Raw genomic sequence first — 20,933 nt, 5'->3', positions numbered from 1 at the left:
CTGAAGAATTTCCTAAAAGATCTTAACCATGACCACACGCAATTTCACTACCTCTGAGGCATAGGATAGGAGTCATATGAGTGGAACAGACATAAGGAAGACTACAATAGTGAAGGGTTTTTAAACTATCCACAAAAGCAATTTTTATGAGAACTTTTCAAGGAGATTAAACACAGGCAAGTAACTTACAGAGAAAGATGGTAGAGAGACCTAAAACATAGAACATGTGACATTATCCTCCAAAAGGAAAAAGAACAAAGAACAGATCATCAGTTGTGGAACAAGTAAAGGAAGCTTACCTCAAACAGTCCTTTAAAAAGTTCCTAACAGAAACAGAACAATTAGGGGTCCCTGAAGTAACACAGTGATTTCTCCTGACAACTGAGGAAGAGGGCAGCAGCAGGGGAAAAAGGGAATTCATGGAACCTCCATTGATATCCCCAACTTAGAACAAACTCACCTCAGTGGTACAGGGCAGAAGTACGGAATGTCCTTCTAAACACTCTTCTCCACTGCCTCTGACTAAAGAGTGACTCCTGGAAGCCAGAGGACCACCCGACTCCCCCAACATATACACTCCCACTGCGGTGGAGAAGCATTCTCAAACTGAAAGTGCCCTTCACCAGAGAAGAAGAGCCCCCAGGTATGTCCTTTACAGGAACTATGGTTAAGCCTGACTCTTGGTGTCCCCTCAGGTCCTGATCTCAGGGTGGTGAGATTCCCCTCCACCAGGCTCCACCCTCAGTGCTGAGTCCGCTTAAGACTCTTCCTCCCTCTCCCTCTGTCCCTCCCTTTATGCTCCCTCTCTCTCTCAAGTAAATGAATCTATGACTCGGTCAATCAATACTATGGAGAAGCGTCCACTTGTCGCCCTCCAGGCATCCTCATGCGGCGCTCAGCTCCATGGCCGCCATGGAAGGCTGCCAGGACACTTTCAGGCATATGGCGGGTCCCGCCTCACGACGGAGACCTGGCGCACTTCCAGGGCCACGAGTTCCAGTACCTGATGAAGAAGCACTTGGTAATCATCAGGCGCAACTTGTTGCAGGGCTCAGTGGACGTGACCGTAGGCCACTCGAGCTTCACCGCTCCGGGCCACCACCATTGCCTCACGCCCCCGCCGGCGGCGGACGCTTCCCACACTGCCTCAGCGAGAACGGCGCCTTCCCGGGCTGCGTGCTCCAGAGGCGTCAGCGCCTGCCGGGGCAGCTATCACGCATGCGCGTTTAGGTTCCAGGCACAAACACCGAGATCAGGTTCGCTGAGAAGACAGAGTAGCCGGAGGCTCTGCTGTGGTGCCCGCCTACGTCTTGCCCCTGAGCATCAACATTCCAGACACCGTGGCCCACTGCATCCGTCCCCTTCCCTTCCCCACGGAAGGCGTCAGTGCTACAAACGCCTGCACATCCAGCCCTCGGGGAGCGGGCCCTTCGGGGTACAAAATGGGCTGTGTGATACCAGCTGACCTCAATTTAATGGCCGACAACTTGCAGCCAGAAAATGAAAAAGAAGTTCCAGTGAAGACAGCTTAGAAGAGGAGTCAAAGCCACCTTGTTCCTATGCACAATTGATCGTACAAGCAATTACAATGGTTCCTGATAAACAACTCACCCTAAATAGAATTTATACATCACTAAAAACTATCCATACTACAGAACTGTGGACAAGGATGGGGAGAATTCAATTTGCTGCAATCTCTCTGAATCGTTATTTCATCAAAATACCAGGTTCCTGGGAAGAACCAGGCAAAGGCTTATTCTGGAGACTCTGAAAGCAAATTAATAGACCAGGCTTCTAAGAATAGACGGCGTAGGGACGTGGCCTTGCTTCAAAACACCTGGGACCTCTCATCTAGAAGTGCCCCAGCCTCTCCCAATCACACTGGAGTGCTGTCTGCTCACTGCAGTGGTGCCCAGACCCCTAAGAGCCTGTTAAAAGAAGGTTCACCAGCCACCCTGGAGCCTGAGTCCAAACTGGCTGTCATCCAAGAGGCCCTGTCTGCCCAGAGCACACTGGGCTGTCTAGCTGGCGCTTTTTAATTGCCATGCAGCAGCAGCTGCCACCAACCATCAGGCCTGTCACCTACACGGTCACAGCCCCGTGACGACCTCGGCCTCCTGGCAGCTTGTTGTGCAGAGAGTGCATGTCATCCATCAGATCCCAGCGGCGTCTATCACCAGCAGGGCCAGCCTGGCCCCAGAGAACACACACACTGTTGCCAGCCAGGCAGTGGTCGCTCAGGCAGCCATGCTGGCCCCTCCTAAGGCAGAGGCACAAGAGAAGGGAGATCACAAAGAAGTAAAGGTGAAAGGAGAACCTATTCCTGCGATTAGCCATGTCACACCAGGCAATGCTGACCGGATCACCCAGATGTCACAGACCGCCCCTGTCCAGACAGTCACCGCAACACAACAGGTGCCTCCAGTTCAGCACCAGTTGCCCATTAAAAACTGTAACACAAAACGGGACTCACATGGTGCCAGTCCCTGCTGCCGTCCACGACCCAGTGAACAATGCAGTGTTGAGTCCTATGCACAAGCTGGGAACACGTGAATACGTGTTGGCCTCTTTGCCCACAGAGCACAGGAACAGCGACTAGAGTGGCCAGAGCAGAGACTGGTCAAGACGGAAGACAGCACAAGCATCAACTTCACCCTGAGTGTGGACTGCAGCAGGCAGCAGGCAGGGAGAAGGACCTCCCAAAGGAGCAACTGAGACTATTCCCACTAAGAGAAACTGCACTGTGTGAATGGAGGCTGCAGTTCTTGGATTCCCCACAAAAGATTTAGATGAGGATCCACGCTCCAAGAAAGACAGCCAGAAGGAAAGGAGCAAGCACAAAGCAGTTTCTTAAGGACAGTACATTCTCAAGAAGAGAGAGTGGGCAGGCCCAGAGGTAGCAACTGCCCTGAGGCTACAAGGGTACTTTGTTTTTATGGGGGTGAGAGAGTCTTGGGTTCTGGACAGGGTGATCTCTAATAGAGGCTGCTTCCAGTCCTTTGGGGCACTCCTCCCACAAGTTGGGAGGGGGAGGTTTTGACCCTACCAGGTTTCTGTGGGAACCTTCCAGGCAGCAGTCCCACAAGGTGGGGGAGCTAAAACCACAATGCAAATACATCATAATGAGTCCGGTTTACCGAAGGGGAGGCTTAAGAGAAGAGGCTTCCTCTGAACCAGGGCTCTTGGTATGTTTGCCCCAGGGTCTTGGAAGCTATAGAGTCAGGATGTTGTGTGCCCAGGGCTTCTAATGCGTAACCTATTGATTCTTGCCTCCAGTTCCCATGTAAGTGTCTACTCCATCAGGACAGTTTTTCTTACTTTTAGATTAACTCTGTGATGCCAAAATGAGACATTGTCTCTCACCTGCGCTGGAAGCATGTTATCTCAGTGGGTAGAGGGCCATGTGGTTGGGGTTCACCTCAGCACCGAAAACACAAAAAAGCAGGTGGTCTTAAAATTCCTTAAAGAAGTCACACCTTTTTCAAAAAACAAAACCACTTGCAACAAAGTCTGGTTCTGGAAAGTCTCCCCACTCCAAGCTTAGCTTGTTAACTCCAAGCAGAGGAGCTTAGAGACCTGTGGCCCTCCCTAAGGGAGGCACCAGGGGCAGGCAGAGCTGCAGGGACAGAATAATCTCCTTTTGACTGTCCTGTTGAAGTTCAGTTGGAGCGACTTGAGGACATCTGCAGGTCTCTCTGTGAGAACAGGCCCCTAATACATATAGTGTACCTCGAGCTCAGTGTGTGGGATGGTTGCACAGACAGATGCCCACGTTGAGTTGTGGATAACCATGACCCAAAGAACTGCCGGACTCTTGGAGCTGCACTTAACTGGTTCTCTTTCCTGCTACTTTTTGTGGTTTCTTTTCTTTTCTTTTTTTTTTTAGTATTCTTACTTTTTTTTTTAAGATTTTATTTACCAGACAGAGAGAGAGCACGTGCAAGCAGGGGGAGCAGCAGGCGGAGGGAGAGGCAGGCTCCCCACAGAGCAAGGAGCCTGATGCCGGACTCCATCCCAAGACCCTGGGATCATGACCAGAGCTAAAGGCAGATGCTTAACTGACTGAGCCACCCAGGCGTCCCTGTGTTTTTTTACTTTTTGTTGACTTTGTTCCTAGCATAATTTTCCACTTTAAGTAAAACAAGCTTCCTAAGTGTTGTGTGTGTTTAAAATGATAGAACTATTCTACCTCATGTGGAAAAAAGATTCAGTCTTACCACATAATGCTTTAAAAAAAATAATAACTATGGAGAAAGAAATAGAGACATAAAATCGAGGTCTCTTGTAGGTATGAGTGTTCTTTCCAGCAACTATCCCCCAACTCTCAGAAACAGAAGGTGACATTACACCATCAACACCTTGCCTCAAGCTCACATTATAAGATGAGGGTGCAAAGAGGACCCGGTGAGATTATGCTGAGTGAAATAAGTCAAGCAGAGAGAGTCAATTATTGTATCGTTTCACTTACTTGTGGAGCATAAGGAATAACATGGAGAACATTGGGAGATGGAGAGAGAAGTGAGTTAGGGGAAATCAGAGGGGGAGACAAACCAAGAGAGACTGTGGATCCTTGAGAAACAAACTGAGGGTTTTGGAGGGGAGGGGGGTGGGGGGTTAGGTGAACCTGGTGGTTGGTATTATGAAGGGCACGTATTGCATGGAGCACTGGGTGTGGTGCATAAACAATGAATGCTGGAACACTGGGAAGAAATAAAATAAAATAAAATAAAATAAAATAAAATGGAAAAAAAAAAAAAAAAAAGAAGAAGGGAGCAAAACAGAAACCACCCAGCCAGTTTGGGGCAATGAGAAGGCCTAGACAGCACCATCCCCTTTCAAAAATGAAAAGCATAAATACAAAGGCTCATCAACAACACAAAAATACTAAAGCAGGAAAAAAAGTTAAAAATTGGAATATGTTTTAAAAGAATTTCTAGAATAAGCACACTCAAAGGAATTAGACTTTTAGACTTTGCTTTAGACAGAAAACTGTCTATGAGATAAGATGTGAGAGGAAAGCTAAATGATAGAATAAAAAGTTTTAAAGGGAAAGGTAATGAAAAAAGCTGAAGACCACAAATAGCTAAGAAACAATAAATAAATATGAACCAGGAAGTAATGAAAATGAGAGAAAAATAACAGTGATATGTGGGGGATAGTTTTGAGAAACTTATATACCAAACACAGAGGAAGCAAATATAGGGAAGTACTTAACACAAAAATGATAGCAGGAGGACAAACACCAGCATTTCAACAAACAGATAAATGGTGCCCCTGAAATATCAAATAGTAAATGAAATTTGAGAAGACATGAAAAGGTAATACAGAAGAAAACTTCCCCCAGATAAAGAAAGAGCCAACTTTGTGAGTCAAAAGACATAGTATTTTATTTTAAAAGAGAGTAATATAAAACCACTACAACCCATATGAATATGCTGAGAAAGTTTTTATACTTCAAGGATAAATATATTTTAAGTTTTCTCTGAGTATCCATGAGGAGAAGACAAACAACAACAAATTTAAAGTCACCTACAAGTGGCCAGACTACTTTGGTTAAATCATTAAGTCAGACCCTGTCACTTCTCTAATCAAACCCATCCAGTGTTTTTACCTCTCATTGTGATATAAATCAAATTTCTAAAATGATCTATAAAGCTCAACCTGATCTTAACCTTAGTTAGCATTCTGACCTCATCTCTTCTATTCTTCTTTTCACCTCATTTGCTCCAAGTAAAGAGGCCTCCATACTTTTCCTCATATATGCCAGATATGGTCACCTCAGGGCCTTTGTACATGCTGTTCACCCTGCCTAGAATGTTCTTGATGCATTGGATATGAGGATGATGAGTCTTGATGAGGATATGAGTCTTGCTCACTCATATCCTTCAAATGTCCACTTCTCATGGATTCTTTTCCTGACTGCCCCATTTAAAGTAACCCTCACTCTGGCACTCTATATCCCTTCTTTTCTTGTTAAATTATATTTATTTATCTATACAATATAGGTAATTTGTTATTTATTCATTCTGTTTATTGTGTGTGTCCTCCCACTAGAATTTAAGCTCCAGGAGAGCAGAGATATTTGCATATATGTTGTTTATTTCTGTATAATCAGTACCTAGAATAGTGTCTGTCCAATAGTAGAAGCTCAATAGATAGGTGTCAAATGAATGAATGAATGAGGGAAAAAAACATCTATCTCAAAACTCTCCATAGGAACATTCAATTCCAGAAGACAGTAGATAAATAGAAATATGTGACTGAATAGTTTATCTTCGCCTTGTTCATGTATAAAAGCAACAGAAGGGGATTGCTAGATGTAAATGATCTCAGAAAATATAACATGTGTGCCTATGTTTTTCAAACTTATTCAATAACACCATTTCATTAAATTAAGAGGTAGTACAAAATACACAATCTTTGGAATATAGGAGCTACTTTATGGAAAGATTAACAGTATGTATTAATTCCCTTTTAATTATGACTAAGAGTTAAAAAAAGAACTATTAAAGTTGCTTTAATTAAAGTTAAAAATTATTTATAAAAAATCATGTCAACATCATAAATCCTAGGAAAACTATACAACAGAAAAAACAACACCTATAATAAACTTACCTGTTGCTAGAACAAAATAGCAGAAATCAAAAGGAAGGGAGAAAGGTCATTAAAGTGAAATTGTCTAATGTTCCTAATTGGGAACTTCACTCTGGGAAAGTGAATTTTGTTGCCAAAACACTTTTATATACCACTTGTTGTGGTAAAAACAAATTAAATTGTGTGGGATGGCAATTTGGCAGTATCTATAAACTTTTTAAATATGTATAGAAATTGATTGCAAAAATGATCTTAATTTTCCACACCTTTGCCAATGCCCTCCCACTCATATCCCATAATCTCAGCCATGTAGCTTGTTTTGGCCAGCGGGATAAAAACAAGCTTGACGTAAGAGACTTGAAGAAATGTTTACATGCTTCCACCCCCTCTCATTGACCTGCCTTGCCATGACAGAACATGCCCAGATTAAGCTTCAAGGAAAAACACTGAGGCTATCAGACCAGACAATAGCTAGCCAACTCCGGACATGTGAGAGAGCCCCACCAAGATCAGCAGAACTCCCTAGCCAACTCACAGCTGACTGCAGGCATATGACTGGTTCTAGCCAAGAAGAACTGCAAAACCAATACATCACCTTGTAAGTAATAATAAATGAGGGTCTTAAACATTTAGGACTTACCCTGCCATACATGGAATTACCTTTGAAAGCAATTCTTCCTTTAGGAATTTACATTAAAAACACACTTCCTTTCTCCAAAAAGAATTGTAATAATTCTTTTCTTATTGCACAGAAGGCCACAGGAATGTTTATTGTAGCATTTCTGCTCACAAGAATATTTATTGTATCATTGTTTGCAGTATGAAAATATTTGGAAACAACATAAATGATCATCAGTAGGAGATACGTTAAATATCTTTTCCTCTGAAAAGAAGGTATGTGGTGATTAAAAAGCATAACTTAGATTTATAGATCTTACAGATTTATAGATTTTATAATACCGCAACATGCATTACTCAATGATGAAAATGAGTTATAGAATGACATACAGACCTTTATATTTCATAAATAATATATAGACTTTATATTTTATATTTAATAAATGCACATATGTGCATATGTAGGAAAAAATGTTTGCAAGAATACACAAGGTGTTAATTATTATTATCAGGGAGTCTGGAAGAACATAATAATGAGAATGACTTTCACATTTTCTTGTGTGTGTATATTTTGCATATTTTATTTTGTGTATATTGTGTATATTTTACTTTTACAGTTATATGTAGTGTTCTTGTCCTTTAAAAAACAAGAAAGACTTTTTTAAATATAAGGAAGGAACTTTCTATGGAGTCACACATTACTCCACATAGAATTAATGTTTCTGAGGCAGCAGGTATTGGACAGATCCACTGTCATTTTTTTTTTATTAACATATAATGTATTATAAGCCCCAGGGGTACAGGTCTGTGAATTGCCAGGTTTACACACTTCACAGCACTCACCATAGCACATACCCTCCCCAATGTCCATAACCCCACCCCCCTTCTCCCAACCCCCCTTCCACCAGCAACCCTCAGATTGTTTTGTGAGATTAAGAGTCTCTTATGGTTTGTCTTCCTCCTGATCCCATCTTGTTTCATTTTTTTCCTTCCCTACCTCCAAATTCTCCAAATTGCCTCTCAAATTCTTCATATCAGAGAGATCAAATGATAATTATCTCTCTCTGACTGACTTATTTCGCTCAGCATAATACCCTCTAGTTCCATCCATGTCATCACAAATGGCAAGATTTCATTGCTTTACCTGGCTGCATAGTGTGTGTGTGTGTGTGTGTGTGTGTGTGTGTATCACCTCTTCTTTTTCCATTCATCTGTTGATGGACATCTAGGCTCTTTCCATAGTTTGGCTATTGTAGACATTGCTACTATAAACATTTGGGTGCACGTGTGCACATACCCTTTCGGATCACTATGTTTGTATCTTTAGGGTAAATACCCAGTAGTGCGATCACTGGGTCATAGAGTAGCTCTATTTTCAACTTTTTGAGGAACCTCCATGCTGTTTTCCAGAGTGGCTGCACCAGCTTGCACCATCCACTGTCATTCTTGCATTTGCACACAACTCTCCATTCAGCGAGTGCCCCAAAGTGAACTCATTTCTCTGACTTAGCTAGTGCTCAGAAATGATCATCACAATCTCTATAAAATCGGGTTTATTAAGAGCATCCATACTGTTTATGAGTCATAGAAAACATGTTCATTTTCCTATCTGTGTTACAGACTGCTTGGAGGATTGATGGAATATTGCTTAGAAATGTTCTAGAATTCAGATGACGATGTGTTAGGATAAATCATTACTGGTTACTATATACTCACACATACTTAGAGGCTAGAGCTCAGAAATTTATTAAATGTACTGTCTCTTTGATCTTTCTGTCACAGCCCCTGGACAAAATTCTCCTGAGTTCTTGGCAGGGCAGCTAAGAGGAGAGCCGCTCCTTCTCTTGCTGCTACAAGCTTGTGCTACAGTGGGACCAGCCAGGAAGGTAAGTCAGTTAACAGCAGTGCTCACAGAAGGACTAAGAGGTGTAGGGTTTTATGTTAGGTGCTGTGGGAAGGAAAAAAAGAAGTGCGCCATAATGGGGTCCTTGACCTCAAGGAATGGCTGCCGGCAATCATGCTGTCTCTCTTCTTTTGGTAAATATAAATTCTGATGTGAGGAACAAAGACAGACACAGGCACTGTCTGCACACTGTGAGTAGACATGCATCATCCCAGAGCCTTCTGTGGCCAGCTGAGAAGGAGGGAACAGAGAGGGGGACAGAATTCTCCTGTCCAATTACAGTCTACTCCACAGTACAAAGTTTTGCAAATTCCACAGGTCTGATTGACAGAGCATGTATAAAATCTGAGACACCTTGGTTCTTGGCTTGGCATCCCAAACAAAGCAGAACTGTTAATTAAATATTGCTTCTCAAAAAAATTTTTTTAATAAATACTGTTTCTCTTCTTGTTCCCAAATTTATAGCTACAGCAAAGTTATCAGCTGGAAGGTTATTTCCCACTTAGCATTTTGAGGGGCATCAGGTGGTGGTATGGTGGGGACAGGGGTCCTGTGAGCCATTACTTCACTGGGATTCCAGAAGTCATGCCAGTTGGGGGAGAGCAGTGTGCTGTGGGTTGGCACATTTACCTCCTCTTCAGGGTGGATTTCACCCTAGTTAGTGAATGAGCCTTTTCAAAAGGGCTTGAAAGGTCCTAGAGTCTGACTAGGAAACAAAAGTCTAGAAGTGAGACGGCAGGAATACAAATTCTGACTGAGGACTGACATGGATGCTCATGGATTTGATGATGGGAGTGCAAAGTCTTCTTCACCAGTCATGCAGTCCTCCCTTGGCACTAACTGCTGCTATATTCTTTTTCAAATCACTTGCTTCTCAAGGCTTCAACTTCTTTATTTGAAAAATAAATTCTGGAATCACAGAATTCGAAGCAGCCTTAAGGGATAATTAGTTCAATTGTCTCTCCTGAGGACTTCTACATGATCTCAGATGCTTCCCTACACTATGGCTTTCTGGAATTCCATTATCCTTGTAAGAATGTAGAGAGAATGACAAAGAGATTTGAAGTCCCTAAACTCCCTCTCCACCTTGAGCGCCAGCACTGATATCACCCCAGTAAGGACTGCTTCAGGCTGTCTTCAGAGGGCAGGAAGGGTATGACAAGGTCAGAGGCCTGTGTCTCTCCCTCTGCACCAGGTGGTGACATGAGAGAGGAGAAAGGTGCCGAGGGGGGGGGGGCCAGACAGCAGGACGTGCCACGCTGCTCTACACACAGGTCGCCACTATCAGATTCCATCTTGCTTTATGCGACTCTCTAGCTTTCAAAATCCTGCTGTTTTTATGTCAATGGTGAAAAAATATCAGCCATGATAATCCCTCAAACACCTTTATCAAGCTGTGGAATGAATGCACCAAGGCAGGTGCCAAAGGAACCATCTCCAATTAGGGACAAAGTCCATTAAAAAGTGTTTAGGATGTGGGGCACCTGGGTGGCTCAGTGGGCTAAGCCTCTGCCTTTGGCTCAGGTTATGATCACAGGGTGCTGGGATTGAGCCCCATATCAGGCTTTCTGCTCAGCAGGGAGCCTGCTTCTCCCTCTCTGTCTGCCTACCTCTCTGCCTACTTGTGATCTCTTTCTCACCCTCTCTCTCTCTCTCTGTCAAGTAAATAAATAAATAAAATAATAAAATCTTTTTTTTTTTAAATGGTTAGGATGCAAAATAATGTGCTTCAATTCCATAGTTAAGACACAGGTATATACATTTACCAGCACACCTTTGTATTTGTAAACAGGATCTGTGCATATGATCGAGATCAGAGGAAGTAGGCTCTAATCCATCCCGTATGAGCAATGTCCTTGGAAAAATAAGAAACTCAGACACAGTTAAATATATACAGAAGGAAGACAATGCAACATATGGAGAAGACCATCTACAAGTGAGGACTGTCTAAGACTACCCAGTACTGAGAGAAGGGCCTAGAACAGATTCTCCTGCAGAGTCCTCAGAAGGAACCAACGCTGCTAACACCTGGATTTTGGACTTCTAGCCATTAGACTAAGACAATAAATTCCTGTTTTAGCCATCTGGTTGGTGGTACTTTGTTACTACAGCCCTAGGAAACTAAAACAGAGACCAAAAATACATCTTCCTAATGAAATTGTTAGGCAAAACAAACGAGTTAATAAATGTAATATACTTAGAACACTGTCTAGCATATGGGAAGTCAATAAACACTGCTATTAATTATTTTGCATCCCATTCAACACAACTATAACATAGAATCATGTATAATGCCAAAGGCTGGGACCAATAAAACAAGGCATTTTACTCAAAATTGCTTTTCATTGTTTTCCCAATTGGCATTCATTATGCCCAGTTCTATGATTGAGAAAGAGTTTTCTCAACTTTTTCTTAAATCATACCTTATTTCTAAGCCTGGCAAATTTATGATATATATTTTTCCTCACACTAAAGTGTCTCCTTTCTTCCCCCCACTAATTGTAGTATCCAAGCCTCTCAGATCTCTCTCAGTTCCCAAATTTCTCATAGAGATCTAAAACATTTTTACTTGAGATCCTTTTTAATCACTAAGAGTTTAACGTGTTATTACTCTCAGGGAGAGGACAACCTGAATAAGAATCAAAGTCTTAAACTCAAGAATGGACTGTACTATTGGAGGATTTAACCATAAGCCAGCAGTTGAATAGACTCTTAGAGAGCTGAGGGGAAGAAAGACAAAACTCAAGGCTTTCCTGAGACTTCTCAAGCCCCCCATCTTCCATAGCTCTAGGCCAACACAGTCTCGATTTTGTTGCTCTGACGAACAAACTTGATAATGATTCAGTCAAAAGACAATGGTTTACCTTATTACCATAAGTTTAGAGAAGAGGGACAGAATAGGTATCTCTCACAAACGGAAACCCACTGGATAGAATTCAGAATCAAAGAATGTGATCGAGCCACCAGCTACTTAAGTATCAACTTGAGGAAACTGAATGTAAAATTCCACTGCCACCACTTGACTCTGCCGTGTTGTCCCTACTTTGACTCCTGCATCAATGCCTTAAAAACAGTTAAGCTCTATCGACAATCAGAATTTTGTTAACCTTAAGTACAAACTGGTTTACCAACCCACCAGCAGACGTAACAAATCAAGTAAACTGAAAATCATTCTATAAGCTGTATATCCTTCATGGTCCCAATAGAAAACAGATGGCATGTTAAAATAGGATTATTTAAGGAAAATTTAATTAAAGAATTACTTACAAAGATATGAGCAGCACATAGGGAAACCCCAAGGAAAAATGTAGAACCGGGGTTTAATAACTGTAAATTTCCTCTGCCACCTGTAGTTTAAGGAACATGCAGAAGGAGTGGTAATCAGAATCTGGAGCAGGCAAATCCTATGGAGAGGACTCCCTGACATACCAAGCAGGCAGCCAGCTCCAAACAACCACAAGGGAAGGAACAGGAGGCTAAATACCCTGACCTCACTTTCCTCCTCATCCTCTGATCTTTGAGCTGTGCTCTCCATGGGTGTTCTAATCTCAACTAGAAGCCAGAAGACTAGAAATCTTACTGATAAAGTGTCTCTCAAGGTCAGCATCCAGAAGTACAGAGCAGAGAATGTGGACAGTGGGTCAAAGAGGAGATATCTAGCATAACCTGTGACCTTGGATACATCCCAAGACCTCTCCAAGCCTACATTTTTCCATTTTTGGATCCCAACAGCCTACCCAGTGCTAACTCAGGGTCAAAAGTTCTTACTGAATGAAACTGAGTCTGTAAAATTAGGTATTTAAGATAAATAATTTCCATAGCTCCTTTCGACTTTAACATTCTCTGATTATGAATTTGTTCAATGTCCTCAAATATTATTCGATAGTTATGGCCTGACCATAATGAAGAGGTCACAATTGCTAAAGATGAATTTCACATCCAAGTCTTTAACTCTGTATTGTTATCTCTTCCATCTAAAAATGCAAAAATAAATTGCTAGAGTGTTATTCATTGAGATGTCTAAAGAAAAGAAAGACCAAAATATTTAGTTGGACACATGATTGTGTGATAGTAAAGGAGAAAGAAATCACTTTGATTGTAAAAGTAGATACACTGAAGCTATCTTAGGCTTGTAAAGAAAGGAATAACTTGTGATATGCCATCATAATGGGAAATTGGGAATATTTCTGGAAATATTCCTGCAATTCTTAGTGCTGTATTTCAGTAAATATTTTTGAGTACTGCTCCTGTTACTTAAATTAGTACACCTAATAGAGACTCACAAGTGTTTATTAAATTGAGAAAACGCTACCAATATATTATCAGAAATATGTGATTTTTGCATTTAGGTATATAGGTACATAATTAGAAAAAAGGTTGCTACTTATTTTCCACCCATGTTTTACTTAGAAATTTGCAATAAGGCCTTAATTTAGGATTACATATTTCTAGCAACAATTTAATTTCTCAGTAATTGTTACACACACAGCTACCAGTTGAATTGCTTAAAGTTGTTAGCAAAAGGTAAGCCTAGAAGGTCCCTGTGTTTCTTTCCAGATATTTACCTCAAAACCACTTTCTATTTCTATTCCTAAAGCTCTTTCACTGGTAAATAAAGCACCACAAAAATATTTTTTGTTCATCCAACTCGTTTTGCAATCCACTTTCCAACCCCATAAATCTTAAGTAGGTACTTACTAATTTTTTCTCAAGGACTTAACCTTAGGGATTTGGATCCTGAATTTACCCTATTTGATTTTGTCATCTTTTCCTTAGTGAGTCCAATTCACCTGCTCTCTGAAGTTGTTTTATACTTGTTGAGTGTTTGTATTTGAGGGGTCAGGGGAGAAGCTTCCCTTAATACTCTTCTAATTGCTTTTCTGCTTTCTCCCCCCCCCCCCTTCCTTCTTCTTCATTTAATTTGTTTTTTATTATTTATTTATTTATTTACTTATCTATTTATTTATTTGAGAGAGAGAGAGAGAGCACATGTAAGAGGGGGAAGGGAGAGGGAGAAGCGGACTCCCTGCTGAGCACAGAGCCTGATGCAGGGCTCAATCCCAGAACCCTGAAATCATGACCTGAGCAAAAATCAAGAGTCAGACGCTTAATCAACTAAGCGACCCAGGCACCACGATTTGTTTCTTTATTCTTATAAACTTTTTTTTGGCAGGTCTTCAATGAGGTATTCAATAGAATAAAGGGTCATAGAAATAACTGCAAGGCTGTCAGAATTTAGCAAAGTTCTTCTAATATGTTCTTCCACTTAGTGCTCTCCTCCCCCTCACTGTTTAAACTTTTTTCCCAAGGACTCTTTTTTCCAATGGGAAAATGATGCTCCAATAACCCTAAAATGACTTCATCTGGTTCTCACTGGTATTTCAGCAGCACAGCTGAGGCTAGATCCCTGGAGTCCTGTTTTGCAATTAGATGATTTAACCTCAATTCTATTCCTTGTAATAAACAGCAAACAAGATCCATATTTCACTTAAATATTATAATTTGAAAAGAATTACATACGTGATATTCTTTCCTTGAAACACTTGGTTTCTAAAAACATGGAAAGAATGTTCTATTCTGAGTGTGTCAGGAGCTCAGAGATGAGAGCGGATAAATTGTCCCCTGAAATCATTAAAAATGCTGTTTAAAAAAGTGTGTTTGACATCTTAATAGGAAAATGACAAAATAAAATGTCAGTAATTCTGCTTCCGTACCTGAGGCTCTATTAGACACACTCTAAATGATGGTGACTAACACCTGCTGTCAGGCATTGCTTTCACATGATATAAAAATTACTGCCCTAAATATCCTAAACAAAGTGGGACGTGTGCATTGGCCATCTGTCTGCTCTAATTGGTTTTTCATTAGAACCCTATGATTTCTTGAGATATATCCCAGTTTTGTCCCTCTGTTTCCTTAAACTGGTCTGGAAGGGGCGGAGGACTGGCCACCTGAACATGTGTGGGGCACTCTCCTTCAGAGATCCCGTGAATGAACTTGGATAGTTTCAAGTTTTTGATGGCTCAAGTTCCAACATGGACCAATTCAAGTCAGCAGCCTCAAACTGTAGGCAGCACTTGTGGCAAGGCCCCCAACTGGGCCCTGAGTTAACGCCCCTTCTATGTTCACAGGCAGAGGCACACTTTGTGCTCCCCCAGAGTCCTGTGAAAGACCTGGAAGGGAGGAAATTTAACTAGCTCTCGCTGAGATCCAGCCAAGACTCGGGCTCTCCGCTCAGTGCTTTCCGGGTCCTACCATCACCCTCAGCCACCACCCTACCTTCACCTCTAAATGGGAAGGGGAAGTGGGGCAGCAGAGCCCTGAGCCACTGCAGTGGGGGGAACCACAGCGAAAGCTCCGGCGCTTCCGAGTAAGCATCACATCGCTGCACAAATCTGAGCTCTGCTTTCTTTCCATTTCTACTCCCAGCTTACCAGAAGCACTTCCAGACCTCTCCCATCCTCAGAGCACAAAAGATCAAAAGATGCTGAAGTTCAAAAGATCCCCAGAAAGTGAAAACAGATGCAAGAGAAAGGATGAAGGGCACAACCAGAAACTTACAACTCCCATGTTCATTTAGAAAGTCCTTCAAGTAAAACCTTATCACACAGAACAAGAACAGTGTGAAACGTCGCAGAGATTCACACCAGCTGGAAAGCAGACCCTTAGCCATACTGTTGAAGGCGGTGGTAGCGCCAGTTTCTTAGTGACAAATAATGAGAAATGGATAACCCAACCTCCTGTGTTTCCTTTGCACTTTGTCATATATCACTGTACATAATATTCATAGTTCTCTTGAAAGAGTGCATTTCTAACATTCTCAATAAAACCTTTAGTGGTCCTTGTAAATTCCATTATGAAAGATCCCTTAGTATTGCCATATACAGATATTTGGGGTCAGTGGATCTTATCTGAATATTTTATCCAAGTAGAAGACAGGTTTCTGGTATCTATCATGGACCGAGTCAGGTCAGTCACCTGCAAACTGTCTGCCTATGCAGCACATTATCCCACCATCCTCCAGGAGAAAGGGTAGAACCAGGCTTCTCTCTAACTCCTAAAGGAGGAAACAATCAACACACCTGTGATTGCAAGGTCACTTCACCATATTATGTACTCCCCTCCCCCGGGCCAAGACACTGTAGGAAAATGAGACAAGGAAGAAAGGGAGGAAAAAGAACAGGAAATCAGAAGAGGCCCACGGGTGAGCAGTCTGGTTTTTGAGCAACAGCCGAAGATAGGGAGAGTGGTTTATTTATGGAAAGGGAGATGAGAGGCATTATATGCTTTCAAGTGTCTGAAAGAAAAGGAAACGTGTTTAAAGGACACTGGAGGTGGGGGTCTTCCAAGTGTATCCCGAACCTAAGATCTGTGATGGTCTGGGAGAAATTTTAGATTGGCTGGAAAGATAGAACTCATCCTCATAAAAGAATATACATTATATTTTAAAGTATCTTATCAAAGCCTGCGAACTAATGAGTATGAGTAGAAAAAGACCCAGGTATCAGGGAGATGGATTTTGGTTATAGTTTTAATGACAGCAAGGGGGCTTGAAAAAGATCTTTGCCTATACATCAAATGCACTTTTCTTTGTCCTGTGTTACACAAAGAATGGGTGACACTCATCTCCTGAAATGCAATGGAGGGGTGAGGAGGCAGAGAAGCCTGGATTCTGAAACAGGCAACACCACCCTTTAGTAGTAAGACATGGGAAGGGTTACTTATCTCCTGTAAACAAAGATATCTACCTTCTAAGGAGAATGAAAGCAGGGAACAAATGTGATGGCCCCGGCACCATGCTGGAACACAGTAGATCAATACACACTTATCCCTTTCTTTTTAATCTCAGAAATTGTATTTTAATCTCAGAAATTGTAAACTTCAATTTATTAAGTATTTATGAAGCTTTCAGGAGGTGCCACGCTATGGGACCCTGGGGACTAAAGAGAAATGAGTATAACAATATGACCCTTTTCACCAGCTTGAGCTACCCATAGAGTTGGCTTGACCCTGTATAATCACATTGGCAGGATGCCCAGTTATCCCTCTGGAGAACTCTCACCAGCCCTATCACAAATCATATAAAGATCCTGGAGGCTCACTGATCTCAAAAGGGGTTAGTCCATCTGCCAAATGAGTATGAAACACTGGGATGCATGATCACACCACCAATGCTTGCTGATCTCTGGTCCAACATTACCCAGAGTATAATCTATGGCCACCTTCCTGCCAATGCTGCCGAGCCCCTGAACAGCCTATGAGGTTACCCCACACAGGTGCCATGGTTACAGTTCTCTCTCATACATGAACATTAGCTAATGTTTTTCAAAGCGCAGCCTTACTTTCTGTGTGCTGGAACAAGTCCCTCCCTCAAACAAAGGAACCCTTGGGCTGTCCTCTACCTTGGTAATCAAGAATTCAAGAGCAAATGTCAACAAACTACACTTCTGTGGGTCAATTCCAGGCCACTATCTACTTCAGTATGACTCATGAGCTAAAAAAGGTTTTCACATTTTTTAATGGTTAAATAATATGTTTTCAAAAGAAGAAGACTATTAAGTGACATGGGAAAAAATTACGTAAATTTCAAATTCCAGTGTCTATAAAGAGAGTCTTGTTGGAAAACGGCCATGCTTATTCACTTACATATTGTTTATGGTTCAGTTGGCATTACAATAGCAAAGTTGCTTCCTGAGTTATTATAATAGAAATTATATGGCCTGCAAGTCTAAAGTGTTTGCTGACCTCTAAGTTAGAGACTCAGTCCCTTCCCTCTCAAGCAGCCTCGGCCCCTTATCCAAATTAATCCATCATTCCCTCCAGAGTTGTACAAACATAGAGAAGACAGAAATTTTTGCTGTGCAGAAACATCCCAAAGGGAGTAGTGCACTTTTTGCCTAAGGCAACAGTATGAACCCACCTCACATTTTTCTGACGAAGATGGCAAGTAGAACACGAAAGTGTTTCCAGAGGGCTCACAATCTCTGCTTACTTAGAGAACCAGATCAGAGTTTCTACAAAATAAATAAATAAATAAATAAATAAATAAATCCCTTTCTATTCACTCCCTGATACTTCTTATACCAAAACATAACATGCAGATTAATGATACAAGAAAGAACTCTGTACCCACCCAAAAAGAAAGGTTGGGCTAGTCAGCAGGAGAATTCTTGGAGATCCTTTATTTTAATGTACTTGTAACTAGAAAAAAAAATGTGGTAAAAAACAAATAAAATCTTAAAAAAAAAAAAAGGTGATAAAATTTGTTGAGGCTGTGTTCAGTAAATCTCAACTGACATCAACAGGACTCATTATCTGATTTCTTCCTTGGTCATTTCTTCAGGAAATACATTGGAGGAAGGACTATGTGTCAGATACTCTTCTAGATTGGGTAACTGTTAGCAGTATTTTAAACAGTATTAAACAGTATTTTATGGTTTGTCTCCCTCCCAAACCATAAGTGACTCTTAATCTCACAAAACAAACTGAGGGTTGCTGGGGGGAGGGGGTTTGGGAGAAGGGGGTGGGATTATGGACATTGGGGAGGGTATGTGCTTTGGTGAGTGCTGTAAAGTGTGTAAACCTGGTGATTCACAGACCTGTACCCCTGGGGATAAAAATATATGTTTATAAAAAATAAAAAATTTTAAAAAAACCATTTTAAACAGATTGAGAAGCAGGAAAATAACCACTTTGCTCAGAGTTTACATTCAAGTTGAGGAACACAGGCAATTAAAAAAAAAAGATAAAATAAGTAAAACATAAAGTATATCAAATGGTGATCAGTGTTGAGAGGCACAATAAAGCAAGGAAAGGAAAAGAGGAGGGAAGGGAGGGGATACAGCTGGAGGTGAGGCCAAGGCCAGTTGAGAGGGCATAAAGGAACTGAAGGGAATGACCCAAGTGGGTATCTCAGAGAAAAGCATTCCAGCCAGAGGAGAGGTCAAGGGCAATGTCTAGGGTGGAAGCATGCCTGAGGGGAGGCAACTTGTGGATGTGCATATTTGTGTTCTATGATCAGAGCAGAACCAGAGAAGAATAGTCTCTCACTTGATGATCATACAGAGGTGGATGGTGGAGGGGGAAGGAGAATGCATTGTATAGCATCTCTCGGGCCATTGTAAGGGCTCTGGCGTTTGCTCTGAGGGAATTGTGAAATCACTGGAGGCTTTTGACAGAGACAGACAGACAGAAAGAAAGAGTAAAAGAAAAGAGGGAAGGAAAGAAGAAAAGAAAGAGGGAGGGAGGAAGGAAGGAAAAGTAACATGATCTGAGTTACATTTAACATGACCATTCCAGCTGAAATTGACCATAATAGGACTGAGAATGAAAATAAGGTAGGGATGGGAGCCGGTCTCAATTGGGAGACTACTGAAATAATCCAGACAAGACATGAGGCTGGCTTAGACCAAAGTAGCAGCAGTGGAGACAAAACAAAGTAGTTGAATGGTGCACATACTTTGAAGGTAAAATGGATAGGTCTATTGACATAAAATGGATAGGTCTATTGACATAGTATGAGTGAAAGGCAGCAAAGATGACTCCAAGACTTTTTGACTGTGCAACTGGAAAAATGGAATTCCCAGCTAGTAAGCTGGAGAAGACTCCAGGACAAACAGATATGGAGAAGATTGAGTTTAATTTTGGACAAATGCCTGATAGACATCAATACGGAGAAGTCCGATATGTATCTGGTGTATACAAACCTAGAGCCCACAGTGAGGATGTAAATTTGGGGGTCATCCAAATGGAGAGGACTGGAATCCACGAGACCAGAAGCAATTATCAAGAGAGTGAGCACAGATAGAAAAGAAGAGAGGCCACACGTCTATATTTCTGATCCTCTGCCAGAATGTAGAGTAGCTTTAAATATTTTATTCATTTATTTAACACACACAGAGAGAGAGAGAGAGAGAGAGAGAGATCATAGAGTAGGCAGAGAGGCAGACAGAGAGGGCGGGGGGAAGCAGGCTCCCCACTGAACAGAGAGCCCAATGGGGGACTCTATCCCAGGATCCTGAGATCATGACCTGAGCCGAAGGCAGAGGCTTTAACTGCTGAGCCACCCAGGTGCCTCTGTAGAGCAGCTTTAAACCACAGCCACTCCTTACCAACACCATCAATGCCACACTTATCTAGTAGCCGCAAGTATTGGGGAAATTCTTGAAGGAAGGAGTAGAGCAACCTCAGAGCTCCTAGAAGATGTCTCAAAATGCATTCACTACAACTCACAGGAGACACCCTTGGTTCATCACTCAGGACTTAATTAAAAAAAAACAATAACTTAATTATCAAATTGGACTATCTCATTTCCAGCATATGGTTAATCAGAAGGTAGCAAGAGCCTATGAGAGACATGTACAATGACAACAGCTAGAAGGGACTGAGAAACATGAATCAGATATAGCCTGGTCAGATATAGTTATGAAGACTCAAGTCTGGACTTCCTGTTGCTGAGCCCATTTCTCTTCCTGATAAGTGATTCTCCCACCTTATTATGGAGGTATAGGTATATGTAATCCCATCTGGACCTGCCTGAGCCATGGTTCTGTCAGTGCTTCTTCAACTACTATTTTTATTTAGTGTGTCTTGGAAAAAGGACTAAGTGCTACATGGAGAAACATGCCAGGGGCAATGCTCAGCTTCTCCTTGAGGATCCAAGAAGCTCCCCTCTAGCCCTGGGCTTGCACATTGCACATAGGACCACCAAAGCTGTAGGTGAGCCCTCTACCCCAAGAGGGGGTTCAGCAACCACAGAATGTTACTGGAACATGATCTTTGAATAGGATGATCATATGACTTAGCTTCTAACCTGGGA

The 20,933-nt window shown here is 41.8% G+C and overlaps 1 pseudogene; it reads left to right on the top strand.

Moving 5' to 3' along the window:
• The first annotated feature begins 886 nt into the window (after positions 1 to 886).
• LOC101672674 lies at positions 887 to 2,715 on the top strand (annotated as a pseudogene).
• Positions 2,716 to 20,933: the final 18,218 nt, after the last annotated feature.

The sequence above is a fragment of the Mustela putorius genome, unplaced genomic scaffold, assembly GCF_011764305.1.
Source record: "Mustela putorius furo isolate JIRA1106 unplaced genomic scaffold, ASM1176430v1.1 tig00000083_pilon_pilon_pilon, whole genome shotgun sequence".
In the NCBI taxonomy this organism is placed as follows: domain Eukaryota; kingdom Metazoa; phylum Chordata; class Mammalia; order Carnivora; family Mustelidae; genus Mustela; species Mustela putorius.
The sequence above is the reverse complement of the archived record's forward strand: the minus strand, read 5'-3'. Positions and strand labels throughout refer to the sequence as shown.